The sequence below is a fragment of the Marmota flaviventris genome, chromosome 8 (genome assembly GCF_047511675.1).
Source record: "Marmota flaviventris isolate mMarFla1 chromosome 8, mMarFla1.hap1, whole genome shotgun sequence".
NCBI lineage: Eukaryota > Metazoa > Chordata > Mammalia > Rodentia > Sciuridae > Marmota > Marmota flaviventris.
Genome location: NC_092505.1, coordinates 63,973,102 through 63,991,202, shown reverse-complemented (window position 1 = coordinate 63,991,202; position 18,101 = coordinate 63,973,102). Strand labels below are relative to the sequence as shown.

Genomic DNA, 18,101 nt, shown 5'->3' with positions numbered 1-18,101 from the left:
GCTATCACCTTTCACTGGACTCTTGGCGGTACAACTAGCTGATGGGAGCTGCCTGAGCTGGGATCAAGAGAAGCCACTGCAAGCTCTCAGTAAGAGCCTCTTCTGGTCACACTGCCCCTTTTGAAAACCCCCTTGGTCACATAAAAAACAGAGGGAAAAAAAAAAAAAGAAAGAAAGAAAGAGAGAAAAAAAAAAGGGAAAAAATAAAACAAAAACCAAAAATATAAGCACCAACAGTCACAGCAACAAACGAGTTCAAGGGGGAAAAAAAATTTAAAAAGGGGGGAAAAATCCCTCTTGCCTTCAACATAAAACTTTTTAAAGATCCAGGGTTTTTTTATTTTGACGACTTTCCTTTTAAAAGGGCTTTTGCTCCTTAAGCACTATTTTAAAAACATTAAAAATCCTACAAAAATGTATAAGTCTAAAGACAATACAGGGATTTTCCTTAAGAAAACGCAAAATTATAACAAGTGAGCCCCTCTAGAAAATTTTGAATTTGCCAAAACTTGCCCTATTTCTAGTATCTTTCAGTGAGTTCAAGTGCTAATGCTGACCACCTAGTACTTGTTTTTTCTTTGAGGGTCATTACTGAGGCAACACATACATGGTAAGATTTCCGAAAAGACTCCTTGTTATCAAGTTACTTTAAACATTAGGCATTCACACCTCCCAACCAGAAGGGTTTCCTGGTGAGGAATTACCCTCTACCCAGATAGGTACAAATGCATTTCATAAATATGGAAAAACATACACCCTATAGTTTCTTCTAATAGTTTTCTTCTCCAGGGATAGGAATAGAATATATTTTCAGTGAATAGAGAGGAAAAAAAAGAAAGAAAAGAGTTTCTGACTCTTGAAGGAATTGTTGTAGCTGTTTTCCACTTAGCAAAATAGTTATCTGCAGTTAGGTACTGCACATAATATATATTTAAGCATTTTTGTGGTACTTGTGGGTTTTTCCCTTTGCTCAGTTTAGTGTCTGTTATGTACCTTAAAAGATTTCCAAATGACAATCAAAATACAAAATGCATTAAGAGAACTTTTAGAAAGAAAACATTTCCTTAGGTTTATAATTCAAGGATATTAGTATAAAAATATAAATGTACAGTTGGTACAAAAGATAAAATTGCTTACTATATTTTACACATAGTTTACATCTTGATTTCTTTTTTCTTTTGTTGAAATATTAATTTAAAAATGATAAACATTCTGGAATGTTTGCTACAAACACAAAATTCATAGTAAGAATATACATGCATAGGCAAAAAAATCAGAGAACACAAAGCAATCAGAATTGTTAAAAAAATCTCCGTCTAGACTATATTTTGCTTGAACTAGTATATCATAGTTGGGGTAAGTAATCTCTCTGGGGGTTTTGTCATTTACGTAATAGAAACAAAAATAAAACACAAATATCCGCTCCCTTACTACCTATTCTTAATAACTGACAAGTGACACAAGTGGTACCTTTTAAACAGATGGATGCAAAAACTTGTGAGATCGAATGAACTAATGTACCCCATTGGCATTTTGGGAGCCCAAATTCCATAATTAACTTTTTACCCAAGTGGCAAAAGTAGAAGGTGTTCTTGCCACTAAATTGATTGTTCAATGGACTCTTGTTCTTTTCTCCACAAGATTTTTGGGACCCCCGAAATGGTAAAGAGATGATAAGAGAAGATGCATCCTGAACAACTTTTATTGTAAGTAGAAAAAAAAAAATAGCACAGAGTGAGCATAAGAACAGTTGGATTTAGAAAGATTAAAAGAGGAGAAAAGAGCAACACATCCAACTTAGTCTTTTTCCTTTTAATTTTCATGTATACATATTGGGGTGATGGGGAGAAAAGATAACTGGATTTCTTTTGAATGTCTTTGTGTCTTTATAGAGTGAATGTTCTGTTCCTGTCTTTCTTTTTAAGCGAAAAACTAATAAAAATAGAAAAACATATATCAGACATTAAGCTCACTCCCCCCCCCCCCTTTCCCTTTGTAAAGAACTCTTTGTTCTCTAGTGAAAATGCTGAAAAATCCCCGGGCAGCTACTCCCTGAAACAAGTGCAAAACACTTAGAGGCTTTTGGGCTGGCTAGGAGCCAGGAACCCTCCCGCTGTCTGGTTAGAAGAGGAAAAAAAGAAGAGAGAGGGAGAGGGAGAGAGGGGAAGAGGGATGGGGGGGGGCAGAGAGAGAGGGGGAGAGAGAGAGAGAGAGAGAGAGAGAGAGAGAGAGAGAGAGAGAGAGAGAGAGAGAGAGAGAAATTGGAGCTTCCTTTAATAGACATAGGAAGCAGCGTTTTTTTTTTTTTTTCTTTTTCTTTTTTTCAAAACTGGCGGTCAAGCGTTAAGTAACTCCCGTCTAAATCCACCTGCTAGAAATGAACTTGGGTAACCCCCCAGGGGTGCACAAAGACAGGGAAGACAGTAACATACTCCATACTCTTTCCCACCCCCCGTTGTACTGCTTCCATTCTTTCTGCTCCCATACACAAATGCCCACAGCTTCTCACGCCGCCCCTCTTACCCCCCAACAACAAACACAGCAAAATACATGCTCTCTCAGTCTCCTAAAAAAAAAAAAAAAAAAAAAAAAAAAAAGGCTTTTCCATCTCGGTTGCGACACAGTGATAAGGGGTAGCGAACATCTCATACCTGGTGTGAATGCTAATCAGTCAGGAGTTCTCCTTTTCCCAAGACAGGGAACTGTTTCCTTCCAAATTTATTAGAACCTCCTCCACTGCCTCTTTGAAAAACCTTCTTTGTCACCCTCTCCCAAGTCCCGATACTTCTTTAAAAAAAAAATGGCTTCGGAGCTCCTTCTATTCTTGATATTGATTCTCTCTCTCTCCCCCCACCCCTCCTCCTCTCTCCTGTCTGTGTCTCTTCTGAGTGGTCTATTGATAAGTCCCTGGAGGCACTGGGTCAGCCTGCCCGTAGGAAACCAGACACAATGCACAAATCTCCGAGTGCCATTCTGCCATCAGCAAGCAGACCACGTTTAGGAGAGAGAGAGGAAAAAAAAAAAAAAAAACAGTAGAGCAAGAGACAGAGAGAGAGGGAGAGAGAGAGAGAGAGAGAGAGAGAGAGAGAGAGAGAGAGAGAGAGACCAACCGAGGGAGGGAGAGACTGAGAGAGAGGAAGAGGGGGGGAGAGGAGAGAGAGGGAGGGAGAGAGAGAGGGAGAGAGAAAGAGAGAGAGAGGGAGAAAGAGAGACACGGAAGGAGAGAGAGAGAGAGAGTGTGAGAAAAAGACTGATTGGAACAGGAGGGAGGGAGAGAGAGAAAGGGAGAGGGAGAGAGAGAGAGCGCGAGAGGGAGAGCGACACTGCCAGTCAGGTTAATCATCCCTACTTTAATTAGCTGTTCGGCTTAGACATAAAACAATTGAATTTGAATGATCTGTCAGCAGGCTCGGCTGAACCAAAGGGGAAAAGCGAATATTACAAAAAGACTGTTGGTGTGTTCTGATAAGCAATACTGCTCCTACTGACAAATCCTCAAAGGGGGAACTATTAAAACTTACAACTAAACAAAAAGTGCAAATACAAATGGCACTAGATAGAGGTCTTTTTTTAAAAATGGAGTTTTCTCCCCTAGTTTTATGAACCGTAGATGTTTATGTGCAGGTGCCAACATATTAGGGGGTTGCGTGTAATGTGTGAAAGTTTATTAACGATGGTCTAGGAGTGTAGCAGACAGATGCTGCAGAGAACAAGACAGGTACAGTCAGTCGGATGCCGAATCTAGATCTTGGAGGGAGATGGATGCTGGAAAAAGAGGCACCATGGCAAAAGATCAGCACAGACAAAGTCAGTGGGCAGACAGGCAGACAGATTTTAGGCACGGCATGATTGTGTCTAAAAAGGCAAAAGTTCTGATGCAATAATAGGTGCAAAACAATCCATCCATCCTCCCCTCCCGGGTGCACTCCAAGGTACAGTTAAAATGGATTAATCTTTGTGACAAACAGAGCTGGCAAGGCAGACTATGGCAGACACTGAAAGCGATTTGCAGACCCAGAGAATACAGCGCTAGAAAAAGCCCTGGAGATCAGTCTCTCCAGCCTTTATTTTGGCAGATGAGGAAACTGAGGCCCACAGACTGAGAGCAATACATCACAAAGGCAATAGCAATGTCAATACTGGAACCCAGGGCTCTAGCAGCCCAACAGGCTTTTTCACATACCAGCAAATTTCTAGTATTCTTTAAAGATTCTGGCCCAACAGGTATAGAAATTACCCTTGTCTCCAGAACAAGAAGATTTCTAAGTCTATATGACTCGCACACAAACCTCAATTTTTTTCTCAAAATGTCTAAATAACCAAGTAGAATAATTTTGGGGGTCCATTTTGAATGCTAAGGGTAAGGGATTTAAGTGTTAATTCATTCTCAGTGAAAAGCAGAAAAATATAACATTGTAGAGGTTCCTTCTCAACCAAGTCTGGCTTGTGCCATGTTCCAAGAGAATGGAGGCCAGTGAATGGATTGATCTATGAAGAATATATATATATATGTGTATACATATGTGTGTGTGTGTATATATATATATACACACATATACATACACACACACACTATATATATATATATATATATATATATATATATATATATATATATATATATAGTGTGTGTGTGTGTGTATGTATATGTATACAAATATGTATACACATACACACACATTACCATATAAGAAGATGTGGCTTTCTCATACAACACATTTCTAAAATATAGGCATACTGTGGGTGAAAGAGATTGAATACTTCAGTTTATGATGCAGTTTTAAGTCACTGATGAAATTTTCTACCTGGAAGATTAGCCATGGGCAACTTTCCTGATATATTTCAATTGAAAATGAGCTACTAAAATAGAAAAGGGAAATTATATTATCTACCCATGAATTTGATGATATCTTTTTGGGGACACATATGATCACATTCAGTGAGGAGCTTCCTTTTCACAACAGATAATTGAGGGTGCGTTTTCTTAAAGAAGGAAAGAAGTGCTTATGAAAAGAACAGTGCCATCAGATGCTATTGGAAAGATTAAGCCTCTTGTCCTAAAACAAGAATCATGGTGTATGTAAAAGCAAAAACTATCTGTCAGTCATGCTCCAGCAACAACGTTGCTACTTAGGGTGAAAGAAGAAAACTGAAAGAATTGTCAGGCACCTGGGAGCCCATTCAAAGGCAAGTAATCTGAGAGAAGTCATAGCCAAAGTAATTCAGTTTTTCTACCGACCAACCTCTATAACAATGGCTGCTGTAACATGCCTATAACACATGGTCCATGTCAATCAATTTGGAAGTTGGGGAGAGAAAGCAGTGATTTAGGACATTGACAGATCCTCCAGCAAGTCCAAAAGTACACCTGCTGGGCCACAGCCCAAAGCAGAGAAATGTTTACAAATGCACGCTGGTGAACTGACTAAAGAGAGCATGAACTTGGAACAACAAAATTGCCTAAGTCACAGCTACTTTCAGAGCCTCAGTTTCCCTATCTCTAAAGGTGATAGTGTTGTTCCCATAAGTAGTTTTGAGGATGACATGAGCTAACATATGGTAAAGTACATGGCTAGTATTACATATAAGGAAATCATAACATGAGAATGTAAATGAACAAAATTGCAAATTATGGATGTGCTGAGTGCGTTACATTCAAAGAGCGCTACTCAAGGAAAAAAACCATATATATAGTAAATCAAGGATTCAGTATACAGATTTCTATTAGAAAGGGCTTGCAGAGAGATTATAAAGTTTAGGACCCCAAGTTTCTAGACACTAAACTAATAGGTTCTTAAATCATCTGAAGGTTGTATTATCTTTTTGTTCACAAATTTGAGAATATTTACTGGCTCGTAATAACAACAATAGCCAACAGCCAATATATTACTGAACACTTGGATTTGTATTAATCAGTGTGCAAAGTGTTTTGCATTTTTTAATCCTACATTTATGTCACAATCCAATAACCCCATTTCATAGAAAAGGAAACTGAGGTCTAGAAAGGTTATGAAACTTGCTCAAGATCACTCAGCTAGTGAGCATGGGGCTGGGGGTTTAAATGCAAGCAATCTGACTCTATATCCTGCATATTCAGGCATGGTACTATACTGGCACATAGTAGATATTCCTTAAATGTGTGTCATAAAGGAATGAGCAAATGAATAAAACACCAGTATTTGGATTTCATAAGAAATTAGTAAAAATTCATGTGTAATCACTTGTGAGAGCCTAGTGCTTGAATCATATAATCTGAACCTCTTCTGTAGTTTATTTCAGGTGTGGCCCTTCTTCAGAAGCCAGGTGAGCCATGTCCCTGAATGATGTTGAAAATGGATGAGGCAAAGATTGCTGACCAGGACCACCCAGGATATTTAAATATCTGACAGCATTTGCAGCAATTTGAGGGCAGTGTTAGCACATGGGTTATTAATTGGCTTAATTCCAGTTCGGATAATTACATCGTGTCTCTTTAATTTTTCCCCCGACTATGCTATTCTTCACTTCCCATCACACATGTGCTCTTTAAAAAAGCATATGAACACACATAAACATATTTAAGGTCTGCATAATCATTTAGGGTGTTTTTCCCCCTAAACGATTAGTGTACAGTAGCCACGTGATAAATGAGTGAATGGGCAAAAGGATAAAAGTCATTGCAAAATAAAGATAAATAGTTGAGGCTAAGATTTTTGTTTGGCATTGAAATAAACAGATATTTAAACCATTTCCTTGGTGATGGGATTCCAATCAAAGATACATATTTTCTTATGGACAGATATTTCAAGAATTGATGACCTGCTTAAACCAATTTTTTTTTTTATACAACGTAGTTCCAATAATAAAAAAAAATCAGTGAAAACTCTGATCTTTTAGAGTAGAAAGGAAGACTAGTTCCTGAGTGGCATAGCATGCAGAACTCATGGGTGTTAGAATAGTTATTAATCCAGTTATTAGACCCTGACTTATTTGGCAGGTTTTTTCATCTCCAAACATATTACTAGAATAATCTTCAAATTATAGAAGAAAGGATAAAGGATCTTAATTTAATAAGCTTAGGAAACTTTGACAGTCATAAACAGGCACAACTCCTCTCCTTCTCCCAAGTATACTTCTCCAAGAAATACTGTGTCTACATCATACTGAAGAAATCCTTGCAGAGGCATGCATGCTAATTATGTGAACAAATAGATGTGCCCATGTCAGAGCATGTTTTACTATCCTACATTTTTATGAACAAGTCACCAAATATAGGAAGTATGCAAAACAAAAGAACACGGGATTAATTTATTTACTATGCACGACAGTTTCTAGACCTTTACTTCCTCAACTTTTAGCTGAAAATTCCATGCATACTCCACACATAATAATAAATGCCATAATTCAATATATGCCATGATTTGATTTACTTTCAAGTACCTTTTCTGGTTTAGCTCTCATAGCCTTTCTTCCTATAAACTTCCTCCAGAGTATTTTTTGTTGCCCTCTGTCATTTAAAAGCTGGTGTTTATGGGCGAGCCTAATAGTATTCAGAGATTTGTGTCAAACTAGTCCTATTTCCTTCTGAGAATCAATGGTCAAATTCCATGCCCTTATCTGAGAACAATCCAAAATAAATAAATAAAATCCTTTCCTACTGCTTTGACCCCACTAATGATGACAGCAGTCATTTGGTGTATGTCCTCTAGTTTGAGACTGAGCCTTGAGACTGAGCTCTTTGGAGACAAGGTCTTCCCATTTTTGCTTGGCATATTTAATATACTATCCAGTATCACACCTGCCTGTGGTGGTAGATGATATCCCAGAAAGGTTGAAGCCAACAAATATTAATTTTCTTAGTTCTACATATACACATGCAATTTTTCTTTCTGTGTCTCAATTTTCTAATATGCAAAAGGGGTATACATATTATCCTATGACTAATGATTTGGTGATTAAAGAATATAATTTGGTAGGATATTTAAGAAGTAGATAGTAAAAAGTGCTTGTGTTGTCTATGTTCACAGCCTCACCATTAATTTTACAATAAGAAGTGCTTGGATAATACATTCTAAACTTAAAATTTAAGTGATTTTTTTTTAATTCAAAAGAAAAGTGGACAAGATTTATTCTGAATATTAGAGATGTAAGTAAGCTCCTGGTTTTAAAATGCCATCTACAGCCTTGTAAATTTTACAGAAGCAAAAGGTTTAGGAGATTTTTCTGATTCTTTCAATTTAGAGAGAAGACCCAAGTGGTAGATATTTTATCTCATAAACTTAAGGTCAAAAAACTAGGTAGAAGTCCTGATACTGAAATTAGTTTACTCTCCCCACCCATACTTTGGAAATGGCTTTCACATTCTTGCTTTGCATAATCCTGACTACCCCAGCCCCCACCCTTTTGGATAAATTTTATTAAAGGACCTCTTAACTGTGGTGCTAAAGAAGAAGTACCATATTCCTAATGTAGTTTGATAAACATACCACAGATGAACTGTGGTAGGCAAAATAACCCTTCAAAATGTATCCATGTCCCAGTCCCCAGAGCTATTTGTTGTCCCTAACCCCTTTACCTCCTTTGGCAAAGGTGTCTTGTGAATATGATTAAATTAACACTATTCAAATGGGGAGATTATCTGGATTTCCTAGATAGACTCTATATGTAATCATGAGTTTTTATAAGAAGGCAGAAGGAGAATCAGAGTCAGTTGGAGGTGTGCTGATAGAAACAAGAGGTTGGGCTACTTCAAGGAAGGTGCTACGAGCCAAGTACTGGAGGGGCTTCTGGAAAATAAAGGCAAGAAAACAGATTATTTGCCAGAGCCTCCAAAAGGAAACAGTTTAGTCGATACATTGACTTGAGTACAGTGAAACTGATTTCAGGCTTCTGGCCTTCAGAACCACATGAGAATTCTGCATTTTAAGAAAGCACCTTGTATGTGGTAATTTATTATAATGGCCATAGGAAATTAACACAGAAACAATCAGCTACCTGATCTGGATATTATCTTTCAACACAGTTGAATATTTCCTACCTCTTTATAAAAAATTTTTTACTTTAGCAGATCAGATACATAACTTTGTTGGTTGAAACTGAGTCTGTGATACCAGACCCTTACCAATCTTCAGAAAAATAGTGCCAAATTGTTAAGTCAAGGGTGAGTCTTTCCCCTTTCCACTAAGAACTTCTTTCTAGGTTGACAGGATACAATCCACCTGAAGATCGTTGGTTAATGGATCAGTTGCCTGTACATTCATCTAATAACATTTGCCCACATCCAGTTTTATAGCAGCTTTTCACTGGGGGCGGTGTGCAATCATATCTCCCAGTTACCCTGCAAAAATAGTTCTAATTAGAAGCAAACTGAAGGGTTTCAGTGCCCAATTCTTAAATGCCGAAAGATCTGAACTCTCATTCAAAACACTGAGGTTTTTTATTGCTAGCTCCTCACTGTACACTAGTTTTCTCTCTTAATGGAGGTCAGAAATGAGAAAATGAGCAGCCTGAGGTAGCATCTGCAAAACAAACTTCCTTCATAAGACCATTTTGCCTTCATGTGTCATTTCCACTCAGTTATTCCATATGATGCTTAAGGACAGTGCTCCTCAAACAGTGCTCCATGGACCAGCAGCATCAATATTACCTAGAAACTTGTTAGAAATGTAATTTTTTAAAATCTTATTCCAGACCTAATGAATCAGATCTCAGAGGGTGATATCTGATTGCCTGTATTTTAACAAGCCCTTCAGGTGATTCTAAAGCTCAGCTGAGAATCAGGGCAAATCTGTGAGGCTCAGCAAGGTTAGTGAAAAAACATGTTGGACCATGAGTGAGATCATCTGCCAGCATAACTGTGGCTCTGATGCCAGCTATGTTACTTTAGGTCATGTTCTTAGTCTGTTTGTCTCCTCATCTACAAGATGGAAACAATAGTAATAATAATAGTGATAATAATAAATATGGAAGAAACATTAGTTTGGATTGCAAGTGTCTTAGGACCATGGCATTAGGGATATCTCTTTGATATTTCGTAGTAACTAGTAAAAAAATCAACAGGCTTCTCATGTCCAGTACTTGTAAACCTGGAAATCTAAGACATTTAAAGGATGTGATATTGAATGGAAGACCCATTGACACTTTTAGTCTCTAGAACCAAGTACTGAATCTCTTGATATGAAACTCTACCTTTCTATTCTTGTGGTAGCAGAATTTAGTGATAGCTTTGAATTCCATGCCACTGAAGAAACTCTGTGGCTTTTAGGATTCAGAACTACAATTCTTTATCAATTTCCATTGACACTGAGTTTTATTAAGTGGCTCATGATCTCTCTCATTTTCACACCACATTCTTAAGTTTGTAAAAAGCTCCAGGAAAGAGGCTGGGGCTATAGCTCAGCACTTGCCTGGCATGTGTGAGGCACTGGGGTCAATCCTTATCACCACATAGAAATAAACAAAATAAAGCTACCAAAAAAATTTTAAAAAAAGCTCCAGGAAGACAGTTCAATGACAACTCAGTATATACTCAGTATATTCACATAACTTTCACTGGAAAAGATATAAATCCTGGTAAGCAAGAGGACTGTTCAAATCAGGATTGAGACCTTTTTAGGTTCTAAAGTCCACATTCTTAGCAGGCTGAAAAGAACTCTGGTGCCAGATAGATGCAACAGAGATTTTCATGGAAAATCATCAGGATTTTCTCCAATCTTGGAGTAAGAAAATTCATAGTATTTATTAAGGGTTATATGTAAGCAAGGGTCATGGGGAATCTCATACAAAATAATTGACCATCTTTTTTCCTTTTTGCATGAAATTGTAGTGTGCATCCCTTTTGGCTCAAGGGCTCTTCTTTCCACTGAAGAAAGATTAAATCTACACATCACATTTTGGTACTTCTCTGTGCCTTGTAGGAGGTTGGGGCAAGGCAAAGATTCTGATGGCTGTTTCTGCTGAGCCAGTTACAATATGTGCATCAGGAGAAGCAGCTGCACCTTTTAAGAGCTCTATGTCCTTAAGTAAGTCATCTGTCCTTTTAAATTTCATAGATTTTTTGTAATTTGCAAAATGTGTATAAAATGTACCTAACCAATATTACAAGTTGTTCTGAGGATCAAAATGGATGAAGTATCCAAAATGCTTTATAAACTAAGGACTCCACTAGCTTGGTGTTACTGACGTTTTTATTATTTACTCTTTACTCTCTGGCAGGAGAGTAAAGGTATGTATAGATATGTTGGATATGGTAGCTTACATACTTTCAGACTTGTAAATCACACATAACTCTATAGTATACCACTAAACATATATAATTTTTTTTGCTAGATTATAAGTAAGGTGGTGCTAAAGTTGTTATTTCCTTTAAGTTCCTATATAATCTCTATTTTGATCATGATAAATTGCACATTCAATAGACACTGTTGCAAAGCTTCCTATGGCTCTATTTTGGCCATTGACTTGACTTTGAACAGATTCCCTAAGTAAGAATGAATTCAATATTTAAAAACTAAAGAAATGATGGCACACAAAAGCTGGTACTGAGGAGGTAAAAAAAATCTTTAGAGTTCATTCCTTGCTCCCTTAATTCCATAAGATCTTACTTAGAAATGCCAATTAGTTCAACAAGTATTCCTGAAAGAAAATTTGTTGCAAATCTATTGGGTCTTCAATATTTAAAGGAACAGGAATATGCCCTCTGCCACAAAGCAAAGTATTATTGCTTGAAATGCTCAAACTTTGTTTAAACAAATCTGTGAGTTGAGTTTAGGTGAAGAGCTCATGTGTTACTGCTATTTAGGTAGTCATAAGAATACATGGTACCTACTTCGTCCTGTATATGAAGGGAAATTGTGATATATATACATACATATATACATATATAAAATACAAACACACACACACATATTTTTGGTACTAGGGATGGAACCTAGGGGCACTTTACCACTGAGCTTTTTGTTATTTATTTATTTTTTTGAGACAGCTTCACTAAGTTGCTTAGGACTGGTTAAGTTGCTGAGGCTGGCCTTGAACTTTTTTTTTTTTGCTCCCGAGCCACTGGGATTACAGACATGCGCCACTGCATGCAGCTCTGTGTGGTATATTTTAAAATAAATCTCTAAAACAATTGTGCAAAGAATATATCTGAATATCTTAAACTGTTTTTTTGAGTCTTCAATTGTGTATAAAATTCCACCTTTTTGGCTGTGCATCCCTAACTGGGAGGATAAACCCTGGCTTAACATGTCTCTGGATTTTCCACTGCCTCTAATATAGTGGTTTATATCTAGCATTTGCTTCCAAACTATCTGCTGTTTAATTGGATTCACTTCTTATTAGCTTTTCTTGGGGGGCAATTAATGCACATAAAATGTCCATAGATAAATTCATCATTATCACTGAGGTGAAAGTTGCAATTCTTAATTTTTAAAAAAATTATGCATTGGGCCACTTATTTTTCCCATGTGACACTTAACCTGACTAATTATAGAAGTGAATGGAAAACATGATTCTCTTTTAAAAGACTCACTTTACATGCGCCATTTTTAGAAATTCAGTTAATGTGTCAAGTAGCGTCATTCTGCACGATGATGGTGAAGACGAGGCTCCATGTATTATAATTTTGATGGAAAATATTTTAAGTTAAAATAAGCAACTCAAAAAATTACATAAGTATGTACTTTTCACTAGACACAAATTTCCACATTCTTAAACTTAAAATTATGCAAAGGAAATATACATTATTTTTTTCTTGTGGAATACAAATGAAAAGACTAATAAATGAATAAATAAAGCACAAGGTAACCAAATCAATGTCTGTTCAATTCTGGTCAAGGAGGTGAAGTGAAGTTTCCCTTTGAGTCACAGAATGTAGTGAATAAAAAGGACGTGAATAGCTGGGGGGATTTCCTGAGGCCATTGCAGACCAGCTCACACGCTATTAAGAGGCTCATTTTCATGAGACTTTTGGTTGCATTTGTAACACTTGCTCTGGGTCCCCTAGAGCATTAAGTGCCACATCACAGCACTACAAGAACACGGCTAAACTGAGAAGGTATGTTACAGGGTACTTTTTCTTTCAGATCCAAATGTCCTGAAGTTTGTAGATATTTTCAAGACTGCTTTTTTTTTTTTATGCTTTGTTTCTCCTTTTCCTCAAACCACCAAATATTCCTTCAAATAGGACTAAGTACAAAGGACTTTTTGTTTTCAATAAAAACCTAATTTCTTGTACTTTAAAAAGTGACCAACTGTAAAACCTGTGGATTAGTATAGTTAATGATTTCCAAAGATAGAAGACGTTTGATTAAAAACAATCTGATCTGACTGGGAAGTTTGTTCTAGATTAAGGATTTAGCTACAGTTTGGTGAATATTTGTTCTCTATTAGTCTTGGTGCATATTAATTGGTACATATTTTAACATTTCACTATTATATTAAATTATTAATAATTTGAAATTAGTAGCTGGTACTGCTACCATTTTTTTTTCTGAAACAGTGCCAGTAGTTTCTTCTAAGTTTGTTCAGAACAAAAAGTCTAAAATCTAATTTGTTGAGAAAAGAAATGTGAAGTTCAGGAAAAGGACAGGAATCACCAAAAAAAGGATGTCCAGTCTTAGAACAGATACAGAGAATAGAAGCTCATTTAATCAAAACAAAAGTAAAAGACAGGTGTTCTCCTGTTTTACAGATGAAGAAGCTGAGGCTCTGACAGGTGAAGTAACTTCCACAAAGTACATAGTCAAGAGATGGCAGATCTGTGCTTCAAACTAGGTCTGTCTGATAATGCTTGAGCTCTTCTCTTTTACACTCCCTATCCCAACATTTAGGGTCTCTGGATTATCAAGGAGTTTCTTTGGAATCTGCCATTAGGTTCATTGGTGAAATAACAACCCAAACCATTATTAAATAAATATATATGTGTTTATGCATGCATTATATATTAAGAATATATTAGCACATATACACTCTATATCCTATATATGTATGTTATATATAAAATACTTAATAATAACTGACCATATTATTCAAAGTACTTTTAAACCTACTTAGTTAGCCCTCATAACATCTTTACAAGGTAGAAATTATTATTATTATCATCCAGTTTTACAGATGAGAAAAGTTAGGGCACATGGAAGTGAGTGGCACAGCCCAAGCTCCTATGCATCACTCTAACTCTTTCATGATCCTTTTCTCCCTCTTGAGAGCATACTCGATTTCCAATCTTTTTTTTTTTTTTTTAAGTCTTTGCTTCCTCTTAAGGGATAATGACTGGATCTTAGAAGGTAGCAGAACCCATATATTGCCCAGCCAATAGTTTACCTGCTAGGGAACAAAAAGACCCAATTTTGTAGAAAATCCCTACATCTGTAGAAGAAAAAGTCTCCAAAGCAAGATATTATGGACTGTAAAGTAGGAGAGATACTTGGAGCATGTGGACGTTTTGCACTCTCAAATCATAATGCATGTATAACCATCAAAACATAAACCCATTTCAATTCAATATATATTTAATGACCACCTACTCTGGGCAAAGGATGCTGCTAGGACAGAAGCTCTAGAATGTAGCCCCTCCTCCAAATAAGTATGATGCCATAAACCTAGTATTTGGAATATGGGAGAAAATAAATACCATGTAACTACAACACAATGTAATAGAATGAATACCATAAAGGTTACTAATAAAGTTCTGATTTCATTGATACAGTGACTTGAGGAATACTATTTGATGATGGACACTGAAAAAAGTTACCTAAAGAAAGCAGTGTTTGATGGACGCTGGAATATAGGAAAACTTCCAACATTTAGAAATGGAAGCGATAGGCTTTAGACAAGGGGTACAGAATGAATTAAAACATAGGGATCAGAAAGCACAAAGTGCATTTGAGATCAATTTGATTACCTTCTGGAATACTTAAAAGAGGTGACCTACACGGAACAGTTGGAAATGTTCAGTCTACTTCAGGAAAGTACCAGGGTCTAGAGGTCAGAACGAGATACTCAGTCTCCAGAGAGGTGATCCAAAAAACTGCCCATAGATTTTAAGAATATAGCAAGAGAATCATGAAAACAGAGGATATGGAGCTCTAAGGTGAAGAATGCTTCCAGAAGTTGAGAAAGTTGGTCAAGACAATGAAATCACAGTGAGGCTAGTGTTTCTGGGAGGAAGAGGTACAGTAAGAGCTGGAGTTTTCACAACTCTTCCTTCCTTGAAAAGAACACTGCTTATTCCTTTCTGCTTTTTCCCTAAACTCACACATGCACAAAACCACACACATAGACATTTTTTTCCCTAGGAAAAATTATGGTATTATTAACTCTGAAGCAACTACACTGAAGTATAAAGAGCAATCAGTAAAATCCTAACTTTATTGTTTGGTTTTTATTTAAAAGACAAGTGACTTTTTTTGATATGCAGGTTAATTATTCCTTGGTGGGAGTGTGAATTTATTCGAATTTTATTCAACAAGTATTTTTTTTTTTTTTTTTTTTTTTTTAGCTTTCCTATCTGCCAGACATTGTGCTAAGTGTTGGGATCAGAAGAATTTCCATAATGCTTAGATGATGTTTACCTGGGAGCCTTGCTTCCTACAGTTGGCACAAAGTTGATGCCTTTGTAAGGATGAATTTCAGTTTCAGCCCCTAAGAGCCTCTGTCTGTGTTAGTGCATATTTATGAGTAATTTTTCAGTTCCAAGATGTTTTTAAAAAGATTTGAATATTTTTGGTGTCATCAAAAGGTGCTTTAAAAGAACAAACCATCTACAGGAAATGGATCTCTTGCTTTGACATGGTAGCAGTCTAGCCTGTGGGAAAGCAAGAATGTTTTTAAAAAACATTTAAAACAACTATTGAAATCTTGACTGTATACTCTAAAGAATAAAGGCAAGAAGGATAACCAGTTTTGGCCAAAGAATTGAAAAATAGCTTCAGAATATGTTACAACTATTAGGTCAGAATGAAGTAAGGAAGCCAGACAGAAGGAGGCCTATGAAAGCTATTCTTGAAACTTATTAACTTTATGTATGTATTTATGTATATGAATATATTTTCTGATATTGTCCTATTATATCACTTTATTTGCCTTTTTTCTTATATATATGTGTATTTTTTCTCCTACAAAATTGTAATTCTTGCTATATATATTGTTCTGTAACCTGCATTCTTTCCAGATATATTTTTAAATCCTGTAGAGTATACTGTTCTATGCATGTATCAAAATATATTTGAACAATCCCTTATTTTTGGATATATTGGCTATATTCTGATTTTCATCATTTTCAATAATGCTTTTGTGAATATCATTGAATATAGATAGCCTTTGCAATGCTACCCATTATTGGAAGGAGATTTTTGGAAACTTTAACAATAAGACAAGCAAGGGAATGTAAAACAACTACCACAAGCAAAAAAAAAAAAAAAAAAAAAAGAGAAATCAAATGTCGCCTTAGCCATGGTGGTAGAGTAAATGAGTCTAGTCATGTAGCATAAAATGTGGGGTGACAGGGGAGTTGTCAAGCTGAAGAGAACATGGTTTGTCTGAAGGGAGCAGCTGCTACACAGTTTTAGTACTGGTGCCACGGAAGGATGCAGGTCCAAAGTTGCCAGATCACCAATGTTCGAGGGGAGCCAGAAAAATCTGGATTATTATTATTATTATTATTTTTGTGTGTGTGTGTGTGTGTGTGTGAAATTTCTTCCTTTTAAAAAATCTGGCTCAGATTATTTAAAATTATATTACAGACAGTAAATAAATACATCATTCTATGAGCTAGCTAGTTGCAGCACACAGGCCACTTATTTATAACCTTCATATTTAAGAAAGGAAAACATGGCATTTGGGAACAATGTATATAGCAAGATTTCTATTTTGTAGGAGAAAAAATATACATACATATAAGAAAAAAAGCCAAAAAGGTGATATAGTAAGGAAATATCAGAAAAATATATTCATATACAAAATTAATAAGTTTCATACTAAGTATGCTTAGTAATTTGCTAAGCAAATTTTCGTATTAGCAAGGAACGCGATATGGAGAAACTGAACGTCAACGCACAAATCTTGGAAAATGGGTAAATATTGCTTCCTACTTAACACTAACTAAAAGAACTAACTAGAATAGGCTTCTAAAGTGTTTTGGACTTCTCAAACATGCTTTAATGATATAAAACTTTAACCTACTGTACTGCATGTTGACATCTAATGATAATTTCCCTTCATTTTCCATCTGAACAAACATTTCCCATTAGCACCCACCTGCACTACTTCCTTTCATAAAGAGGAGGTGGTATTTGGCTATGTTCTGGTTCTGATTCATGAGAAATCAGCCCAAGCCCAACATTTCTGTTCTTAACAGATTTTGGTTTTTAAATCTGTAGAACACAATGTTTCCCTGGGCTGAGTTCTAGCATGCCAAGTTTTGGCTGGCCACAGACTTTGACATCTGAGTGAAAAATCTTTCAACAATGGCATTTAAACTGAAGAATCAACAGACCTTTAATTATAACACTGCTTGTAATTCCCCCCCTCTTATCATGATGTTCAAATTGCCTCAAATCACTAACTGCATGGACAGCATGTTATTTCATTTGCCATTGGAAATATCATAATTTGGAAACTTAGTGGCTTGAGAATATGTATTAATTTTTGAAAAATCTATTACTTTATTCACCATAAATTAAAGAGGCATATGGAACGAAGGTCAAAATTACTGATTCATTAGAAATAAGAAACAAAAAACACTCAGCACATAATTTCTCAACTTATCTAAAATGCTCAAGATTTATTTCAATGGAAGCAATATTTCTACTTGGAAATTCAGAATTGAATATTTTGAAATAGGGCATCTATTTAGTGAGGTTTTAGTAAATGCCTCTGTAGTTCTTCATAAAATGTGAGGTGATCATTTCTTATGGCTTTTTTTAATGACACAGCCTCAGATTACCCTATGTTTCCCTTACATAATAACAAAAGACACTTCTATACTGCTAAAGCACATTAGGAATCCTTTCAAAACTCTCTCTTTAACGATATTGAAAAAAGTATTTGATTTATATCTGACCTGCCTATCTGCATATATTTACTAGACAAATTGGGATTAAAATGGCAAAAGTGGAAAATGT

At 36.1% G+C, this 18,101-nt stretch overlaps 1 protein-coding gene across 19 annotated transcripts in view; it reads right to left on the bottom strand.

The window, feature by feature from the left end:
* Positions 1-18,101, bottom strand: part of Zbtb20 (zinc finger and BTB domain containing 20) — an 806,989-nt gene that overhangs the window by 137,061 nt on the left and 651,827 nt on the right. The window contains exon 1 of one of the 19 annotated variants that reach the window (XM_071615329.1): positions 2,652-2,987. The exons of the other annotated variants lie outside the window; for them this stretch is intronic. The gene's annotated coding sequence lies outside the window, so the exon portion shown is untranslated. Of the gene's footprint in view, positions 1-2,651; positions 2,988-18,101 lie in introns of those variants that run through there. 19 annotated transcript variants of the gene reach the window in all.